Source organism: Symphalangus syndactylus, chromosome 1 (assembly GCF_028878055.3).
Source record: "Symphalangus syndactylus isolate Jambi chromosome 1, NHGRI_mSymSyn1-v2.1_pri, whole genome shotgun sequence".
Taxonomy (NCBI): domain Eukaryota; kingdom Metazoa; phylum Chordata; class Mammalia; order Primates; family Hylobatidae; genus Symphalangus; species Symphalangus syndactylus.
Genome location: NC_072423.2, coordinates 86,296,876 through 86,310,228, shown reverse-complemented (window position 1 = coordinate 86,310,228; position 13,353 = coordinate 86,296,876). Strand labels below are relative to the sequence as shown.

Sequence of the window (13,353 nt, the reverse complement as noted above, 5' to 3'; positions counted from 1 at the left end):
CTCTATGCTTTGAATTAGAAGGAAGCAGAATCCACTAGGCTGTTAAAGAAAATCACTGTCTTCTTTAACAAAATAATGTGGGTTTGTTGGGAAGAGGAAATGAAATCCAATAAACAAGCAATATATTTAGAGGGAGTAACAGCATAGGTAAAGAAAGTAAATCTCATGTCAAGAACATTTTATGCCGGGCGCGGTGGCTCATGCCTGTAATCCCAGCATTTTGGGAGGCCGAGGTGGATGGATCACCTGAGGTCGGGAGTTCGAGACCAGCCTGACCAACATGGAGAAACCCCGTCTCTACTAAAAATACAAAATTAGCTGGGCATGGTGGTACATGCCTGTAATCCCAGCTACTCGGGAGGCTGGGGCAGGAGAATTGCTTGAACCCAGGAGGTGGAGGTTGTGGTGAGCTGAGATTGTGCCATTGCACTACAGCCTGGGCAACAAGAGCGAAACTCTGTCTCAAAAAAAAAAAAAAAAGAACATTTTATTTCTTTGTGAACTTCAAGCTTAAGATGATCTAGTTCATACATTCTCTTTTTACATTTGACCTAAATAAAGGATTATTGGGGTATTATTTTTCTGAGTTAGGACATATTTTTAAACTGTTAGACCATAATGGACAGAGGCTGAATTTTTTTTTTAACATGCTTGACAAAGATTAGCATTTTATGGTTATTTCCTGATTACTAAAACAAAGACAATGATGAATCAAAGATTTCCTTCTTCTTTCTTACTGATCTAAAACTTATCCTATAGACTGCTGCCAAGTGAGTCTTCATGAAGTTTTCATGATCTAGAATAGAAATATGAAAACTTGGCTGGGCACAGTGGCTCACACACCTGTAATCCCAGAGCTTTGGGAGGCCGAGGTGGGTGGATCACCTTAGGTCAAAAGTTCGAGACCAGCCTGACCCAACATGGCGAAACCCCATCTCTACGAAAAATACAAAAATTAGCCAGGTGTGGTGGTGGGCACCTGTAATCCCAACTACTCGGGAGCCTGAGGCAGGAGAATTGCTTGAACGCAAGAGGTGGAGGTTGCAGTGAGCCGAGATCATGCCATTGCACTCTAGTGTAGGTGACAAAGCAAGACTCCGTCTCAAAAAAAAAAAAAGAAATATGAAACCTTAAGAGTATAGGTTTTCACAAACTGCCTAGCTTCAAACTCCACCTCTGCAAGTAAGTACACTTACTCAAATATATGTACTATTATGTGACCTTGACCCAAATTAAGTAATCTGAACCACAGTTTCCTTAACTATAAAATGGAGATAACTGTATCTCTCTCACAAGACTGTTGTGAGAATTAAAATACACAAAAAGTTCTTTGGGCCAGGCGCTGTAGTTTAAGCCTGTAATCCCGGCACTTTGGGAGGCTGAGGCAGGCGGATCACCTGAGCTCCGGAGTTCCAGACCAGCCTAGCCAACAGAGCAAAATCCCGTCTCTACTAAAAATACAAAAATTAGCCAGGCGTGGTGGAGCACACCTGTAGTCCCAGCTACCCAGGATGCTGAGGTGGGAAAATCGCTTGAACCCGGGAGGGAGTGAGCTGAGCTCGTGTCACTGCACTACAGCCTGGGCAACAGAGTGAGACTCCGGTTCAAAACAAAAAAAAAGTTCTTACTGTATGGCATATAGTATAAGAATATACTATACTAAGAATGCATTATCATTATTTTTATTATTCAGTAACTACTCTGCCCAAAAACCTGCGGTGGTGAGCCACTGCCCAATAATAGCAACCAATGATGAAGTGTCTACCATGTAAGAGGTATTTTGAGCTCATTACTTCAAACTTCTAAAACATGACCACAGAAATAGTACTACGACCATTCTACAGATGAGGAAATCAAGGTCCAACAAGGTGAAGAAATTTGCCTGATCTCATCTGGCTAAATGAACCCTCACCAATCTCACTCCACAGCCCATGCTCTTTCTATTACATTACACTATGGTCAAGATAAAGGTCAAGAGAAATCCTAGAAACAGGACTACTGTATGTTGACTGGGATGGTAGGGGACTATCATCTGCTTTGAAGGCACCACATTTATTCATTCAGTACATTAAAGTAACACATTATCAACCATAATCTGACCTTTCTTTACCTAGCTAAACTGGAATTCAACTCCTCAGCATGAATGTGCTTTTAATCATGCTGATGTAGTCATTATCCACTCCCTTATATATGGTCTATAGTCTCATGGACCTATATTTGGTCTATAGTGGCCAAAAAGGACTTTCCTCAGAAGTGTTGAAAAACCAAACACGTATTACAGCACTTGTTTGATGGGCTTTAAACAAACTACAGCTGAAAATGAATACATTATAACAAAGATATGAACAGCCTTTAAGCCTCATTACCTAAAAATCTTCTCCTTTTATTTTATCACATTTTCTACCTCTATTCCCCATCAATTCCTAGTTCTCCATAGCAAGTTCAAAAGCCAAAGATAATCACCAAAGGAAAACAACCAGCCCAAAAATGTTTGTTGATTCATTGGTTCCAAGATCAGAGCCACATACTAGAATGTTACATGATTTTCTACAGACAGATTGGTCTTGTTTGTTTCCTTCACATCACTGCTCACAACTTGCAAGTATTTTGTCTTCTTTTTTCTTTTGTTTTCATTTGTGTGTATGTATACTTTTGTCTCCCCCATCAGAAGATAAGCTCCAGGCCGGGCGCGGTGGCTCACGCCTGTAATCCCAGCACTTTGGGAGGCCGAGGTGGGCAGATCACGAGGTCAGGAGATCGAGACCATCCTGGGTAACACAGTGAAACTCCGTCTCTACTAAAAAGTACAAAAAATTAGCCAGACGTGGTGGTGGGTTCCTGTAGTCCCAGCTACTTGGGAGGCTGAGGCAGGAGAATGGTGTGAACCCGGGAGGCGGTGCTTGCAGTGAGCCGAGATCACGCCACTGCATTCCAGCCTGGGCAACAGAGCGAGACTCCATCTCAAAAAAAAAAAAAAAAAAAAAAAGAAGAAAAAAAAGAAGATAAGCTCCACGGGCTGGGCGCAGTGGCTCACGCCTGTAATCCCAGCACTTTGGGAGGCTGAGGTGGGCAGATCACGAGTTCAGAAGTTCAAGACCAGCCTGGTCAACATGGTGAAACCCTGTCTCTACTAAAGATACAAAAAATTAGCTGGGTGTGCACCACCTGTAATCCCAGCTACTCAGGAGCCTGAGGCAGGAGAATCCCTTGAACCCAAGAGGTAGAGGTTGCAGTGGGCCAAGATTGCACCATTGCACTCCAGTCTGGGTGACAGGGTAAGACTCTGTCTCAAAAAAAAAAAAAAAAAAAAAAAAGATAAGCTCCATGAATAGTGTCTTTCTTGTTCATGGTCTATCCCCAGAGCTCAACCTTGTATCTCATATTTAGCAACAACTAAATGAGTGAATAAAGTCTCTTAGCTTGCTAGTTATATATTCCTGGTCAAGGTATTTAAAATTAATGAACATTTAAAATAGGCCAGGCGTGATGGCTCATGCCTGTAATCCCAGCACTTTGGGAGGCCAAGGCAGGTGGATCACTTGAGGTCAGGAGTTCGAGACCAACCTGGCCAACATGGTGAAACCCCTTCTCTACTAAAAACACAAAAATTAGCCGAGTGGGGTGGCACGCGCCTGTAATCCCATCTACTTGGGAGGCTGAGGCAGGAGAATCTCTTGAACCAGGAGGTAGAGGTTGCAGTGGGCCAAAATTGCACCACTGCACTCCAGTCTGGGTGACAGAGACTCCATCTCAAAAAATAAATAATAAAATAAAATAGAATTATATACAAATCAAAAAAGATAACTTAGTGGTGAAAAAGATGTTAAAATTTAAATTTAAGGCCGGGCGCGGTGGCTCACGCTTGTAATCCCGGCACTTTGGGAGGCCGAGGCGGGCGGATCACGAGGTCAGGAGATCGAGACCACGGTGAAACCCCGTCTCTACTAAAAATACAAAAAATGAGCCGGGCGTGGTGGCGGGCGCCTGTAGTCCCAGCTACTTGGAGAGGCTGAGGCAGGAGAATGGCGTGAACCCGGGAGGCGGAGCTTGCAGTGAGCCGAGATCGCGCCACTGCACTCCAGCCTGGGCGACAGAGCGAGACTCCGTCTCAAAAAAAAAAAAAAAAAAAATTTAAATTTATCTGAAACAGGATACCTGTCTCTACAAAAAATTAAAAATTAGCCAGGCGTGGTGGCGCAAGCCTGTGGTTCCAGCTACTTGGGAGGCTGAAGTGGGAGGATCACTTGAGCCTGGGAGGTTGAGGCTATGGTGATCTGTGATCATGCCATTGCATTCCAACCTGGATGACAGAGCAAGACCCTGTCTCCCTCAATAAATCAATAAATAATCCAAAATGGCTATCTCAAAATAAAGTATAATAAGCATTAATACACACTGACTGAGGGAAAAACTGTTCACAATCAATTAATAGAAAATAAAAAGACTAGTTCCCCTTGGGTTGAGCACCTACTGTGAGCCAGGTACTCCACCAGAAGTCAAAGATAACAAGATTAGACAGGTTTCCTGTTCTCACAGAGAATACGAAAGAATTCTTTCTCTAGGAAAGAATGAGAGGATTAATAAAAGTCAGATGGATCAATATGTAGATTTGAAACAGATTGATGGGAATGACTTGTGGCTTGCCCCAGATTGGATGTCAGGTGCAAACTCTCTGGAGAGGTGACATTTAAATTGACATCTTTAGCCACATGTGGTGGCGTGTGCCTGTAGTCCCAGCTACTCAGGAGGCTGAGGTGGGAGGATCACTTGACCCTGAGAAGTTTGGGCTGCAATGAGCCATGACTGCACCACTGCACTCCAGGCTGGGCAACAGGGGAGACCTTGTTTCCAGAAAAAAAGAAAGAAAATGTTGAAATTTGCCAGGCACGGTGGCTCATGCCTGTAATCACAGCACTATGGAAGGCCAAGGCGGGCAGATCACATGAAATCAGGAGTTCGAGACCAGCCTGACCAACATGGAGAAACCCCGTCTCTACTACAAATAAAAAATTAGCTGGGCGTTGTGGTGCATGCCTGTATTCCCAGCTACTTGGGAGGTTGAGGCACGAGAATTGCTTGAACCAGGGAGGCAGAGGTTGCAGTGAGTGGAGACCGCGCCATTGCACTCCAGCCTGGGTAACAAGAGCGAAACTCCATCTCAAAAAAAAAAAAAAAAAAAAAAAGAAAGGAAAAGAAAATGTTGAAATCTAAATAAGCAGCAGCCAAGTAAGTAAGAAGATATAAGCCCTGAGGTATGGAGCTGAAACATACTGGACCCAGCAGAGCATTGGAAATGAGGAGGAGGGAGGAAAAGATGAGAATCAGACTGTGAAGGTTTCTATAGCTCAGAGAATAAAGTTTGTATTTTTATTCTTAAGTAGAGGAAAACCTATGGGGGTTTTTGGGTTTGTTTTTTGTTGTTGTTGTTGTTTTTGAGCCGGAGTCTCCGTTTGTCACCCAGGCTGGAGTGCAGCGGCATGATCTCAGCTCACTGCAACCTCCGCCTCCTGGGTTCAAGCAATTATCCTGCCTCAGCCTCCCGAGTAGCTGGGATTACAGGTGCCCACCACCACGCCCAGATAATTCTAGTATTTTTAGTAGAGACGGGGTTTCACCATCTTGGCCAGGCTGGTCTTGAACTCCTGACCTCGTGATCCACCTGCCTTGGCTTCCCAAAGTGCTGGGATTACAGGCGTGAGCCACTGCGCCTGGCCAGGGGGTTTTAAAAGAATGACATGATCACATTTTTAAAAGTTCTGGGTGGGTGCAATAGCTCATGCCAGTAATTCAACCACTTTGAGAGGCTGAGGCGGGAGTTCAGGAGTTCAAGACAGCCTGGGCATCACAGCAAGACCTCATCTCTATAAAATAGCAAGACCTCATCTCTATAAAATAAAATAAAAATAAAAATAATTAGCCAGGTGTGGCGGCATGAGCCTGTGGATCCAGCTCCTCGGAAGGCTGAGGCGGGAGGATCACTTGAACCCAGGAGTTCCAGGCTGCAATGAGCCATGATCAGGCCACTGCACTCCAGCCTGGGTGACAGAGTGCAACCCTATCTCCAAAATAAAAAAAAAAAAAAAGAATTGGGCAGCCGGGCACCATGGCTCACGCCTGTAATCCCAGCACTTTGGGAGGCCGAGGCAAGTGAATCACGAGGTCAGGAGTTCAAGACCAGCCTGGCCAAGATGGTGAACCCCATCTCTACTAAAATACAAAAAAGTTACCTGGGCGTGGCAGCAGGAACCTGTAATCCCAGCTACTCAAGATGCTGAGGCAGAAAATTGCTTGAACCCGGGGGCTGGAGGTTGCAGTGAGCCGAGATCACACCACTGCACTCCAGCCTGGGTGACACAGCGAGACTATGTCTCAAAAAAAAAAAAAAAAAAGAAAGAAAGAAATGATCTGATAGATTTATGCAAAAAATAGATTAAAGAGGCATAAGAGTGAAAGCAAGACAAGTTAATTTATTTATTTTTTATTTATTTTTTATTTTTTTGAGACAGTCTCACTCTGTTGCCCAGGCTGGAATGCAGTGGTACCACCTCAGCTGACTATAACCTCCACTTCCTCGGTTCAAGCGATTCTTCTGCCTCAGCCTCCCCAGTAGCTGGGATTACAGGCATGAACCACCACACCCAGCTAATTTCTGTACTTTTAGTAGAGACCGGGTTTTGCCATGTTGGCCAGGCTAGTCTCAAACTCCTGACCTCAAGTGATCTGCTTGCCTTGGCCTCCCAACGTGCCATGATTACAGATGTGAGCTACTACGCCTGGCCCAAGAGGAGTTTAAAGGCCATTGTAATGAAGGCAGAAATAAAGATGTTCTTTGAAACCAACGAGAACAAAGACACAACATACCAGAATCTCTGGGACACATTCAAAGCAGTGTACAGAGGGAAATTTATAGCACTAAATGCCCACAAGAGAAAGCAGGAAAGATCCAAAATTGACACCCTAACATCACAATTAAAAGAACTAGAAAAGCAAGAGCAAACACATTCAAAAGCTAGCAGAAGGCTAGAAATAACTAAAATCAGAGCAGAACTGAAGGAAATAGAGACACAAAAAACCCTTCAAAAAATTAATGAATCCAGGAGCTGGTTTTTTGAAAAGATCAACAAAATTGATAGACCGCTAGCAAGACTAATAAAGAAGAAAAGAGAGAAGAATCAAATAGATGCAATAAAATATGAAAAAGGGGATATCACCACTGATCCCACAGAAATATAATCTACCATCAGAGAATACTACAAACACCTCTATGCAAATAAACTAGAAAATCTAGAAAAAATGGATAAATTCCTCGACAAATACACCCTCCCAAGACTAAACCAGGAAGAAGTTGAATCTCTGAATTGACCAATAACAGGCTCTGAAATTGTGGCAATAATCAATAGCTTACCAACCAAAAAGAGTCCAGGACCTGATGGATTCACAACCGAATTCTACCAGAGGTACAAGGAGGAACTGGTACCATTCCTTCTGAAACTATTCCAATCGATAGAAAAAGAGGGAATCCTCCCTAACACATTTTATGAAGCCAGCATCGTCCTGATACCAAAGCCTGGCAGAGACATAACCAAAAAAGAGAATTTCAGACCAATATCCTTGATGAACATTGATGCAAAAATCCTCAATAAAATACTGGCAAACTGAATCCAGCAGCACATCAAAAAGCTTATACACCATGATCAAATGGGTCATCCCTGGGATGCAAGGCTGATTCAACATACGCAAATCAATAAATGTAATCCAGCATATAAACAGAACCAAAGACAAAAACCACATGATTATCTCAATAGATGCAGAAAAGGCCTTTGACAAAATTCAACAACCTTCATGCTAAAAACTCTCAATAAATTAGGTATTGATGGGACGTATCTCAAAATAATAAGAGCTATCTATGACAAACCCACAGCCAATATCATACTGAATGGGCAAAAACTGGAAGCATTCCCTTTGAAAACTGGCACAAGACAGGGATGCCCTCTCTCACCACTCCTATTCAACATAGTGCTGGAAGTTCTGGCCAGAGCAATCAGGCAGGAGAAAGAAATGAAGGGTATTCAATTAGGAAAAGAGGAAGTCAAATTGTCCCTGTTTGCAGATGACATGATTGTATATCTAGAAAACCCCATTGTCTCAGCCCAAAATCTCCTTAAGCTGATTAGCAACTTCAGCAAAGTCTCAGGATACAAAATCAATGTACAAAAATCACAAGCATTCTTGTACACCAATCACAGACAAACAGAGAGCCAAATCATGAGTGAACTCCCATTCACAATTGCTTCAAAGAGAATAAAATACCTAGGAATCCAACTTACAAGGGATGTGAAGGACCTCTTCAAGGAGAACTACAAACCACTGCTCAATGAAATAAAAGAGGATACAAACAAATGGAAGAACATTCCATGCTCATGGGTAGGAAGAATCAATATCATGAAAATGGCCATACTGCCCAACGTAATTTATAGATTCAATGCCATCCCCATCAAGCTACCAATGACTTTCTTCACAGAATTGGAAAAAACTACTTGAAAGTTCATATGGAACCAAAAAAGAGCCCGCATCGCCAAGTCAATCCTAAGCCAAAAGAACAAAGCTGGAGGCATCACGCTACCTGACTTCAAACTATATTACAAGGCTACAGTAACCAAAACAGCATGGTACTGGTACCACAACAGGGACATAGATCAATGGAACAGAACAGAGTCCTCAGAAATGATGCCGCGTAACTATCTGATCTTTGACAAACCTGACAAAAACAAGAAATGGGGAAAGGATTCCCTATTTAATAAATGGTGCTGGGAAAACTGGCTAGCTATATGTAGAAAGCTGAAACTGGATCCCTTCCTTACACCTTATACAAAAATTAATTCAAGATGGATTAAAGACTTAAATGTTAGACCTAAAACCATTAAAATCCTACAAGAAAACCTAGGTAGGCCGGACGCGGTGGCTCACGCCTGTAATCCCAGCACTTTGGGAGGCCGAGGTGGGTGGATCACGAGGTCAGGAGATCGAGACTATCCTGGTTAACACAGTGAAACCCCGTCTCTACTAAAAATACAAAAAATTAGCCAGGCGCGGTGCCGGGCGCCTGTAGTCCCAGCTACTAGGGAGGCTGAGGCAGGAGAATGGCGTGAACCCGGGAGGCGGAGCTTGCAGTGAGCCGAGATCACGCCACTGCACTCTAGCCTGGGCGAAAGAGCAAGACTCTGTCTCAAAAAAAAAAAAAAAAAAAAAAAAAAACAAAGAAAACCTAGGCAATACCATTCAGGACATAGGCGTGGGCAAGGACTTCATGTCTAAAACACCAAAAGCAATGTCAACAAAAGCCAAAATTGACAAATGGGATCTCATTAAACTAAAGAGCTTCTGCACAGCAAAAGAAACTACCATCAGAGTGAACAGGCAACCTACAGAATGGGAGAAAATTTTTGCAACCTACTCATCTGACAAAGGGCTAATATCCAGAATCTACAATGAACTCAAACAAATTTACAAGAAAAAAACAAACAACCCCATCAAAAAGTGGGCAAAGGACATGAACAGACACTTCTCGAAAGAAGACATGTATGCAGCCAAAAAACACATGAAAAAATGCTCATCATCACTGGCCATCAGAGAAATGCAAATCAAAACCACAGTGAGATACCATCTCACACCAGTTAGAATGGCCATCATTAAAAAGTCAGGAAACAACAGGTGCTGGAAAGGATGTGGAGAAATAGGAACACTTTTACACTGTTGGTGGGACTGTAAACTAGTTCAACCATTGTGGAAGTCAATGTGGCGATTCCTCAGGGATCTAGAACTAGAAATACCATTTGACCCAGCCATCCCATTACTGGGTATATACCCAAAGGACTATAAATCATGCTGCTGTAAAGACACATGCACACGTATGTTTATTGCGGCACTATTCACAATAGCAAAGAGTTGGAACCAACCCAAATGTCCAACAACGATAGACTGGATTAAGAAAATGTGGCACATATACACCATGGAATACTATGCAGCCATAAAAAATGATGAGTTCGGCCAGGCGCAGTGGCTCACGCTTGTAATCCCAGCACTTTGGGAGGCCGAGGCGGGCGGATCATGAGGTCAGGAGATCGAGACCACGGTGAAACCCCGTCTCTACTAAAAATACAAAAAATTAGCTGGGCGTGGTGGCAGGCGCCTGTAGTCCCAGCTACTCAGAGATGCTGAGGCAGGAGAATGGCATGAACCCGGGAGGCGGAGTTTGCAGTGAGCCGAGATTGCGCCACTGCACTCCAGCCCGGGCGACAGAGCGAGACTCCGTCTCAAAAAAAAAAAAAAAAAAATGATGAGTTCATGTCCTTTGTAGGGACATGGATGAAACTGGAAAACATCATTCTCAGTAAACTATTGCAAGGACAAAAAACCAAACGCCGCATGTTCTCACTCATAGGTGGGAATTGAACAATGAGAACTCATGGACACAGGAAGGGGAACATCAGACTCCGGGGACTGTTGTGGGTGGGGGGAGGGGGGAGGGACAGTATTAGGAGATATACCTAATGCTAAATGACGAGTTAATGGGTGCAGCAAAACAACATGGCACATGGATACATATGTAACAAACCTGCATATTGTGCACATGTACCCTAAAACCTAAAGTATAATAATAAAAAAAGAAAAAATAGATAAAATAAAATAGAATAAATGGGGAAAAGTGTAAAAAATAAATAAATAAAGGCCATTGTACTGGTCAAGCTGCAGTGATAGGGACTTGGATTAGGGCAACAGTAAAAATGGAGAGAAGTCAATAGACAGAAGATACGTTGTAGACATACGTGATTGTTTTATGTTTTTTTTTTCTTTCTTTTTTTCTTTTGTTTTGATGCATGGAATATTATACTCTGTGCTCAGTTTTACAACCTCAAAGTTTAATGTCCCCATCTACAATCATTACCACATACAAAACCAGAAAAACAAGATACCATAAAATGGTGAAAGATTAGGAAAAAGCCGACAGAGGGAAAAAAAAGTGTGTTTAAAAAAGAAATATTAAAATTATTATATAGGGCAGAGTGTTGTGCTGTGATTATTCTAGTTCTAAAATAGACTAAAACAGCCAGGTACAGTGGCTAATGCCTGTAATCCCTGCATTTTGGAGGCCAAGGCAGGAGGATTGTTTTTTTTTTTTTTTTTTTTTTTGAGACGGAGTCTCGCTCTGTCACCCAGGCTGGAGTGCAGTGGCGCAATCTCGGCTCACTGCAACCTCCGCCTCCCAGGTTCACGCCATTCTCCTGCCTCAGCCTCTCCGAGTAGCTGGGACTACAGGCGCCCGCCACCACGCCCGGCTAATTTTTTGTATTTTTTAGTAGAGACAGGGTTTCACCGTGGTCTCGATCTCCTGACCTCATGATCCGCCCGCCTCGGCCTCCCAAAGTGCTGGGATTACAAGCGTGAGCCACCGCGCCCGGCCAGCAGGAGGATTGTTTAAGCCCAGGAGTTCAAGACCAGCCTGGGAAACACTGCAAGACCCTTATCTCTACAAAAAAAACTTTAAAAAAAACAATTAGCGGGGCATGGTGGTACATACCTGTGGTCCCAGCTAATTTGGGAGGCTGAGGTAGGACGATTGCTTAAGCCCAGGAGTTCAAGGCTGCAGTGAGCTGTGTTTGTGCCACTGCACTCCAGCCTAGGTGACAAAGTGAGACCCTGTCTCAAAAATAAAATAAGGTTGGGGGCAGTGGCTCACACCTCTAATCCCAGCACTTTGGGAGATCAAGGCAGGTGGATCACCAGAGGTCAGGAGTTCCCGACCAGCCTGACCAACATGCTGAAACCTCATCTCTACTAAAAAAACAAAAATTAGCCAGGCGTGGTGTCATGCACCTGTAGTCCCAGCTACTCGGGAGGCTGAGACAGGAGAATTGCTTGAACCCAGGAGGTGGAGGTTGCAGTGAGCCAAGATTGTGCCTGCACTCCAGCCTGGGTGACAGAGTGAGACTCTGTCTCAAAAATAAATAAAATAATAAATAATAAAATAAAATAGGCTAAAACTATAAATGCCAAGAAGAAATTTTAAAAATTCAACTCCAAAAACCCCACTGGTTATCCATACAAAGAAAAACAAAATATTTTTACTCCTTTCTACCCTCTGGTGGTTACACATTACAGTCGAAGTTTGTCATTTTTGAAGCCCTAGATAGGATGGCCATTTATAAATCCCTTTAGAAGTTCTTTTTATCTTTCTTTTTTTTTTTTGCTCTGTTACCTAGGCTGGAGTGCAGTGGTGTAACGTCAGCTCACTGCAACCTCCGCCTACTGGGCTCATGCCAATTCTCCTGCCTCAGCCTCCTAAGTAGCTCGGATTATAGGTGCGCAAGACCATGTCTGGCTAATTTTTTTTTTTTTGAGACGGAGTCTCGCTCTGTCGCCCAGGCTGGAGTGCAGTGGTGCGATCTCGGCTCACTGCAAGCTCCAACTCCCGGGTTCACGCCATTCTCCTGCCTCAGCCTCCCGAGTAGCTGGGACTACAGGCACCCGCCACCACGGCCGGCTAATTTTTTTGTATTTTTAGTAGAGGACGAGGTTTCACCGTGTTAGCCAGGATGGTCTCGATCTCCTGACCTGGTGATCCACCCGCCTCGGCCTCCCAAAGTGCTGGGATTACAGGCATAAGCCATGGAGCCCGGCCATATGTCTGGCTAATTTTTGTATTTTTAGTAGAAACAGGGTTTCGCCATGTTGGCCAGGCTGGTCTCAAACTCCTGACCTCAGGTGATCTGCCTGCCTCAGCCTCCCAAAGTGCTGGGATCACCAGCCTGAGCCGCCTTGACCGCCTTAAGAAATTCTACCAACACAAGATTTAACTAAAATGATGCTAGATTAAAAAAATAAGAAGTCCTCTCCACTTCTTGAAAATTAATTTAATCATCATGGCAATATATTAATGAGAAGACATACATTTATAATCTCCTTACACCTCCACAGAATCATCTATACTGGCACTCTACCTGCCCAATCAAGTCCTGATTCTATAGTAACAGATGCCATAAACAAGGGTTGTTCTGCCTTCTCTTTTGTTTTCCTTGCTTGTTTACGTGTGTGTGTGTGTGTGGTGCTGTTGTTGCTGCTACTGACAACATCTAAAATCTGTCCTCCTTCTGCTAAGTTTTATGTCTTTCACTAATTGCTTCTTCTTCAAGGTAAGACGACAGCAACCAAAAATGTTTTCTGTTCTTTGTTTATTTCTCCATCTCAACATCAGAGGCCTCCGCCTCGGGGAAATAGTACCTAACTTGGAAATGCACTCCCCACACCACCATTTCAACCAACAACCTCAAATCCTTTTTGAAAAGGTGTTAGATA

The 13,353-nt window shown here is 43.5% G+C and overlaps 1 protein-coding gene across 14 annotated transcripts in view; it reads right to left on the bottom strand.

Annotated features, from left to right (window-relative positions):
• CTNND1 (catenin delta 1) overlaps positions 1 to 13,353 on the bottom strand; it is a 75,836-nt gene that overhangs the window by 59,400 nt on the left and 3,083 nt on the right. The window lies entirely within an intron of this gene.